The following is an 8,611-nucleotide window of genomic DNA, read 5'->3' as shown; positions in this document are numbered from 1 at the left end:
ACTCTCACCCATCCCCAACCACACCCACACCCCTGCCTTGCTCCCACTCCCATTCCACCCTTTGACCACCCACCCCCAACCACACCCAAACCCACACCCACTACCACCCCTAACCACACTCATACCCACCCTTTACCCTATCCGTCACGCCCCCAGCATGGGTCAGCGACAGTTACTGTGTCTGGCCCGGACGTTGTTACGTCGTTCTCGAGTCCTTGTCCTGGACGAGGCTACAGCCGCCGTGGACATGGAGACGGACGAGCTCATCCAGAAAACTATACGGGAGGAGTTCAAACACAGCACCGTGCTCACCATAGCGCACAGGCTAAACACCATCATGGACTATGACAGGTCAAAGCGATTCTCTTTTCTCACAGTCTAAATCGTGGTCTCTTCTGCATACCAAAGATCAAGAGAAAGACCTTTTCAACAAAGCTGATTGGTAGACGATATTTTCAGCTGTCTCCAACAAGGATTGGCAGAGATGCAGGGACTTTTGTGAGATAAGAGATATATTTTGTAACATTTAAGAGATATTTTTGTTTAAAAGATTAATGTCAAAGGCAGTGGCAATTGAAATAGAACGGTGAGCAGACTGCTTACCGATGTAAAATTCCCTCTAGCAAAAGTGATATATAGAATTCCAATTAAAATAATAATTTGAATATGCCTGAAAAGCTAAGGATCCTCACTTCTGGAAGGGAAGATGATTAAAATCTTCAGTTTTATTGTGGGCCTCAAAAACATTCAGGTGACAGACACTCAGATCTGAAATGGGAGAAAAAAACTTGAAGGTGTTTGAAGGAAAATGAGCCCAGTGTTGCCCCTTTTATCTATACATGCAAGTCTTCCCTACCTTTGAGTAACAGGATATCTGATTTGATAGATCTTGCACACCCTTATGGCCTGCCTTTTGTGCTTTTTTCAGAGTGATTGTCATGGACAAAGGTGTGATCAAGGAGATGGACTCTCCCAACGCTCTGCTCTCCAACACAGACTCTGTGTTCTACTCCCTGGCCAAAGATGCCAATCTCGTGTGAGAGAACACTGGGATCTTTACAAGTTATTTAAATCTCTGTGAAAGTAATTGAATACAAGATATTCTGGCCTAATTAATCTATTGACCTGAATTTGAAGCTCTTAAGCTAACCATATGAACACCTCATTTTTATATGTTTTCCTCATATTTTGCTCAGCATATTGAATTACTGTATAAAATTTCAATCAAGGAGTACATTATAACTTATTTCAAGGAAAATCTACAGCAGAAGTGAATTACGTGTTCCATGTCCACACTTTCTATCTTGTTTCTTTCAGCCATTTTAGGTTAATGGAAGATCAAGCTGTTTTATGTAAAATGTTTGCAAGAATTGGAAATCTGTTGTTTGTTTTAAGTTGACTTGGACCTCCTAGCTTGAATTGAATCTGTTTGTCAAACTACCAGTTGTATAAATAGCTATCGATTGTTTATGATATTATTGCAAAACAAAGAGCTGAATAAAATGTACTTTATTATTTAAGAGACAGCAAGGTTGAAACTACAGAATGAAAAGAGGAAGCTGCTGTCAAACTTGTGATGAAAAAGTGAAAGTACAATTGCTACGAGCGTATTGCGGATCTAGCTTTGACAAGAGGAAGAATTTTTAGATGACTGATACAAGTTAGCTTCTGATTGTTTTTTAAAGTGACCTACATGAATGGGCACTCTATTAAAGCAATTGCTTTACTCATGTTTAAACAATGAAAGTGAAGGAGACCACATGCAAAGTGGTGCTTTTTTGTTTATTTGACAATTCAAAATGCAGAGGCAGGCGACTGTAGCATTGAAATAATGAGCTCCCGATGTAAATGCTCTCTATAAGGGTTGGGGAGGGGGAGACAGTGGCTAGCTAGACTACCGAGACTTCCCTGTTGATGTGGTTATGAACAATTTCTGTTCCGATGATCGTAAAGCAATTTTGCAATCGAAGTGGCCACTGCAGTAATCTATAAGTAATCGAATCAATTTTTTTTATTGTTTTTTTTTTTTTGCCGTTTGCTGTTGGGTGCAGTGGGTAAATTACAAAAGAAGGACAAGGTTTCTACCATGTGGCCTGGACAGTTTGAACTACGAGTCTGAATAGCAGTGGCGGTGGGTAGTGAAGGGCATACGGGCTTGAGCCCCTCACCCCCACCCCGTCCCCACCCCAACTCTATCCCTTAGTTAATGGAAGTTTCTTAAATAACGAAATAAGCAGTTGAAACCGTTATGATCGCATACAATGAACACACAGTTATCAGCTTGGCGGCTTGCCCGTTTATCCAATCATTGTTGTCATCGCTTACAACTATAGTAACCTAACAGCCAATCAAATGTCGTTAGGGCTTAGAAAGAATAAGCCGGTTCCCACGCCTGTCTGTAATGAAACTCTTCTTGTCAAAAGGTAGAAGACTTTTTAAAAATAACACTGCACAGAGGGCTCACGCTCTCCCAGCCCTGACAATGGGGTGAAAGTTTACGACACACTTTCCCCCAGTGACACAGATACCTATGCACCCATTGGGCCTTTGTTAGGCGCGTTCTATTTTCCGCAACAACACGACCCAATCCACCTCATAGACGGTATGTGTTTGGAGTGCTGTGTGTTTGTGCCGCTGAGATTTAACAGTTATTAATTACATCAAACCACTGTTAAGACAACTTTTTCTTAAGATAAAAACTAATTAGAGAAATTTGGAGGTGAAACGGCTTCGTCCCCACCATCCAGAAGAGCTTAAATTTAACTAAGAACAAAGAGATGGAAGACAAAGGTGACTCTTCTCGTTTGAATGGTTCTCAAAATGCTGTGGCTCGCCGTGAGTATAGAAAAATCATCACTGTTTTGTTCTTATTGCTTGCTTTTTTTGTGGTAAAGAAGTGGAAGAAACTTAAGCCCCACCCAAATCTTGGTCCACCCACCGCCACTGCTGAATAGTGGAATGTGCGGAAAACATTAACCTCTTCGTGACCCAGGGTTAGTTTGTGCTCCATCAGGCACATTTTTATACCCCCAGGATTTAGTGGCCGCTAGATTTAGTGGCCAGTGTCCTATACTTAGACCCAGTTTTTAAATACTACTAAATATATATTTAAAAAGAGAAGATTTCTTTGTAAAGCGAAAATATATTCCTGGGTGAGAATCTGCGATTAATTTTACAAAATGCATCTAATACTAATAGAAGCAGTATGCGGACAGGGGCGGCTCGTGGGTCTAAAAAGTGGGCGTGCACAATTAAGCTATCTTAGGCTGAAGATAATCAAGGGCAGAGTAAATGGGATGGTGTATAATTTTAGGATCCTTGGGTTGGTGAAGGAAGACCTTGTGCTTTTATTTTCATTCTTTTTACTTGTGGCTTTGACTTCTAGAACTAAATCTGTTTGTTAGCTAAACGTCAATTTCATTCATCCTGCATTAGAACTGAACACTCAAGTAATACCTTTCACCACTCCACTACAAAACCGTTCAAAAGCACAAATCATAGGACGGTGACTTAAGTATGTCACGTTCACCTCCCTCAGGTTCACGGTCACAGAGTCACTTAAAATAGCGACAAGACAATGAACCAATCACAATTCACTTGAGCACTCCGCTGGAATGCTCCGGGGCCCACATAATCTTGGCATGGAATAGTGCACAGTTTATGGCGTTTATTTTTAGATTGCCTACTGTGGGCTATGTTTCGGCGCTATTCGGCTGGAGCACATTTGAGATGTGCCGTCTGATTAATATTAATGTACCGCCAAACTCTCTACAAGTGTCGTCATCGCTTGGGTTATCCAAAAGAGCGATTTATAGGTCAGGTTTCCACTGTTGACTATCCTGTTATGTTTAGATACAGCGCATGAACTTAGGCATGGCAGAGTAGATGTTTTACGGCGCTATAGTATAGAAATGACAGTTACGGCGCCATAGAGGGCCTTGTTTTGATATAATATTTGGCTAGTGTTTGTTTCTGACGTCTTTTATTTTATTATTGCGGGTGCTTTACGTCACAGAACATTAAAACATTTTGGGCGGCACTGCACGACCGTGCTCTGTGGACGAACCGCGCCTGTATGCAGAATACAACCTATGATGGACGGTGTTCGTCATCATGGTCCTCGCACTTTCAAAGGCATGACGAACGCCCGCCGTGTAAGAAAAAATAACGAATGGCATACGTCAATTTATAGGGGTTAAGCTTAGATCTATATTCGATCTTGTTCTGTCAAATAGTTTTCCAAGGGCACGGTTCTTTTGGAACAAAGCTTATCATCATGTCATGTTATATGCTTAATCTTCTTTACTAAATCATTTGGGATCCTGAAAAAGGCTTTCAAAATTCCCATGGGTTGCACATGTTTTAGATTTCCTGCTTTCTATGACACGCAATCATTGTTAACAATATGTTATTTCTATATGTCCATGGTAGGCCTACATCATATAAAGCAATTAACAAGTTAGTGTTGTTCAAAACAATGTGGTGACTTTTTGATATGTGCTTATACTATTAAATTAAGTGCTTATACGATCAAATATTGTATGGCAGACGTGCTTCCCATATTTCAAGGCTAACAGGCAGTCCAATATAATTGGAGTGTAGCAAATGTGAAGCACTCCAGTCTGGTTCGCTTCTCAGAGCTGGCATTTTGGTGACTGTGCTTGTTTTAAAACTTCTGTACTGTTTTGTTTTGTGTTTCAGTCTTGTGTGTTCTGTTCTTATTTAGTCTGAAGACGTTGATTTCAAGTCAGTTCCCTGGCTACGAGAGCTGCTCTAATTTTTAAAGTAGGCGAGGTTTTTTTACACTTGAAGTCCTTCAGCAGTAGAGGACACACAGTACCGTATCGTAAGACTGGAAACGTGGCCAACATCACTAACACTAACACTACAGTAAAAGCTATACGGGCCAACACAGGAACTGTCCAGAATAATATGACGATAGGTAAGCTTACAGGACTTCAAGTGTCTCAAGTGTAGTGCGATCGGGAAGAAAAAGACGCTTTCAAATTGACATCATATTGTTATATAAGCAGTGTTTACTGTGTACCCTGATAGCGCCGGTGCACCCGTTTTCGTCCCACATCTTCGTTTCACTACCCGGTCACGTCCCACTTTCTTCAGCCTGGGTTTTACCCGATTTCGCCCCACATTTGCAAAATTGTAAACGACTACAATTCGATACCTACACTTGACACACGTCTCTCTCTCTCTCTCTCTCTCTCTCTCTCTCTCTCTCTCTCTCTCTCTCTCTCTCTCTCTCTCTCTCTCTCTCTCTCTCGTCTGTCTCTCTCAGTCTCTAAAGTGCGAGTGTGTTGATATTCTGAGGCGTACTATTCTGTGCCTCTACTGTTTGCTTGAAACTTCAACCTATCATCTCATGAGTCAGTGGCAGACTGACTGTAAACAATGTGCAATGTTTTAGCCTTGATTTAAGGATCTATAACAGATTTTCAGCATACAAAAAACTACTAAAAAGATTTTTATCGAAACTGTTTTATTCTGCAAAGTTTTGACACAAATGTATATCCTGCACGAAATCTTACTTCCAATTCCCTGTTGATGTGATTATGAAAAATTTTTGTTCCGCGTATCATAAAACTATTTTGGAATCAAAGTGGCCATTGCAGTAACCTATAAGTAATCGAATCAATATGGGACCAAAACTGGTATGGTGGGACAAAAACGGACGCAACCAAATTCAAGAATGAAAATTGTGGGACGTAAACGGGTTCTCCCGAAGGAGCTGACAGAAGCTGACCTCAAGTAACATCAATATTTTTGTAAGCACCTGTTAGCTGTATTCTAGAAAATTCCTTAATAAATACTGATAAAAAATCATAGTGGGCAGTTTATTCTGATTTTAAAAGGTTTACAGCTGGGGCGATATCGGTTTTAAAAGCAAGTCCGTCTTTTATCCCGAGATTATCTTTATTGAACGCATTTTTAAAGAAATGTTTGTACAAACAAGTGTTCACTATACTATAAAATCAATTTCTTCTTGTAACTAGTTTTGCCACTAAAGAGAGTCATTGGTGAGCTGTGACGTAAGCCATATATGCGTACCCAAAAATGAAATGTGTGCGAGAAGTAGGAAGTGCTGTGAACAATTCCAGTTTCCCCGTGAAGGAGATTGGTCTCGTATGTTCCGCGCAATTTACATATCTGCGCACGCTGCGCGTTTTAATGATCCTATAATTTATTTTATATTTTTGAATTATTTTTAAAAATTAACTTCCATCTTTATTCATTATTTTGCTCGCATCAAGGAATGAATTAATAAATGTACTAAGTGAACTTTGAGTTTGATACCTGGCATTGTATCATTATTGTGAGCTCTTCACTTTTAATCTAAAATATTATGTTCGTTTTAATTTTAACTTTAATTTTAATTTTCATATTTTTACACTTTTGAAAACGTATGTGAATGTTCCTTGATGTGAGTAAAGGAATAAAGATGAAAGTGCATTTTTTAAAATTATTATTATTTTAAAAATATAAAATATAAACGCAATCTTAAGATTGCGCAGATCGGTACATTGCGCGGAACACATGTATTTTATATAAAATTATGAAGAAAAGTTTTTAAATCTAGCCTCAAATGTTGTGAAAAACTAAGATTAAGTTAAAACAAATTGCTACAAACTGCGTTGCAAAGTATGAGTGACATTGGTTCTTCCGTTAAAAAGATATTTGGGGATAAGTTGCGCCACGAATTTTTGACCGCACTATAATTACTTTGAATGTAGGCCAAGTAACTTCTACAGGGAACTTTTGTTTTTTAATTTTTGGTTTGTCTTTAAAAGATCCATAATTAGAAAAGTGGGTTGGTATTTTGACTTTTGTTTGTTTGTTTGTTTGTTTGTTTGTTTGTTTTTGTTGGGGGGGTTTTGGGGTTTTTTTTGGGAGGGGGGGTTCAATCTTATGTGTATCTAGATCTCACAACTGGCTGGGTAGGTTGCGCGGTTGCTAGTCTGCACCGAACGTTTTTCCTGGTGTTTATCGGACTGTTGTTTCCATTTGCTTCGGTGGCGTGGCCGTCCGATCTTGCAAGCAAGGCTTACGATTTCTTGGAACAATTGTCTGGGATCGCCGTTTTTTGGAGCCCGCCACACTCCCGTCACATCTATTTATGGCTCAATTTCGATCGATTGTTTGCCAGCAGGGTGGACGGAGTCTCTTTTAAGAAATCCGGATAAGTTGGTGCACCTTCTTATGAAAACCTGAAAAATCGGATCTTAACCCTCTTTTTTCTTTTCTTTTTTTCTTTTCTTCTGCAAACCATATGAATCTTTTTTCCGCCTCAAAATTTTGAATTCTAACAAGTTAAAAAAGGTCATTTACGTGAACAAGCAGCTATCACCGTGTCATCACAGACAGCAAAAGATGTCAGTTTGTAAGTTTTTAGCGCTTAATCAGCAGCTTACCCTCTTATGCTTCCTGGGATGTTTCTGTGTGTTCTAGGGTCTGCAGGGGTAATGTAATAATATTAAGTAAAGTGCAGAGCTTGCTATCGAGCGGAGACTGTTATGCATTATACAAAATACTATTTATTACATGGTGAAATATATATATAATTATATTATATTTATGCCAAATGTTTCTAGATCAAAAGGAAGTACATGTTAAGAAAACAAAGAGCGTGTGAGACGAGCACAAGCCAGCTTATTGTGATGTGATGTTGAATTCCTCAGCTCTCGCGCCCATGTCAATCGATATAGCTGGAAATTGAAACATGGTGGTTCTTGAGAAGTGCAGATATGATGCCTAACTACCACCCACCCCCCTCCGCACGGACGTGTTCACGCGCGCGCGCACACACACACACACACACACACACACACACACACACACACACACACACACACACACACACACACACACACACACACTCACACACTCACACACTCACACACACTCACACACCCATACACATTTGCATGCGCGCGAGTGCACACAAAAGACGATCGTCAAAAGTCTGCTTAACAATGGAAACGTATCAGAAGGCTACAAAAGCCAAAAGACAAAGGGGTCTACTCAGTGGCGTCAGGTTGGTTATAAAAATATGGGTAGGACTTGCAATGAAGGAACGCAGGGTCCCTCAAATTAAAATAGATGTGTAATGACTGAAAAACCAGTCAAATACGAAAGAAAACTTGAAAATATATAGATTCGAAAGTATTACAAACTTGTTATTCGCAAGACGGACCCTCTTACACCTAGCTCTACACCCCCAGGACTTTTAATTAAAGATAAAAACTCACAGAGAACCGCGGAAAAAAAGAAAGTTGGGGTGGGGGGGGGTGGGGGGTGGAGTGCTCAAACTACGCCTTGGACTGGAGCCTCGAGGGTGTGCAAATTGCGTGTCGAGCATGCCGAAGCACGTACCACTGCGATTCAGCTTCAGCCTTGGCTCCTAATAACAGAATCACCAGTCGCTTGGTCTCAGCCTTGACCAAAGCAAAGGGAATACCCCAGTTGTACATAATACGTATTCAGTCTGTGAGAACGTAAGTGCTGTTCTGACCGTCAAGGTGCTGGGGCTTAAAGAGCGAACTAATGAAGTTTCATTCTCCCCGATAGAAGCAGTGCCTGGATGGATAGAGCTATAGCT

At 40.3% G+C, this 8,611-nt stretch overlaps 1 pseudogene; it reads left to right on the top strand.

The window, feature by feature from the left end:
- Positions 1 to 1,827, top strand: part of LOC101858328 — a 25,482-nt pseudogene extending 23,655 nt beyond the window's left edge.
- The last annotated feature ends 6,784 nt before the right edge of the window (positions 1,828 to 8,611 follow it).

Source organism: Aplysia californica, unplaced genomic scaffold (assembly GCF_000002075.1).
Source record: "Aplysia californica isolate F4 #8 unplaced genomic scaffold, AplCal3.0 scaffold00040, whole genome shotgun sequence".
NCBI classification, from domain to species: Eukaryota; Metazoa; Mollusca; class Gastropoda; order Aplysiida; family Aplysiidae; genus Aplysia; species Aplysia californica.
Note: the sequence above shows the minus strand (reverse complement) of the source record. Positions and strands in the feature narration are given on the sequence as shown.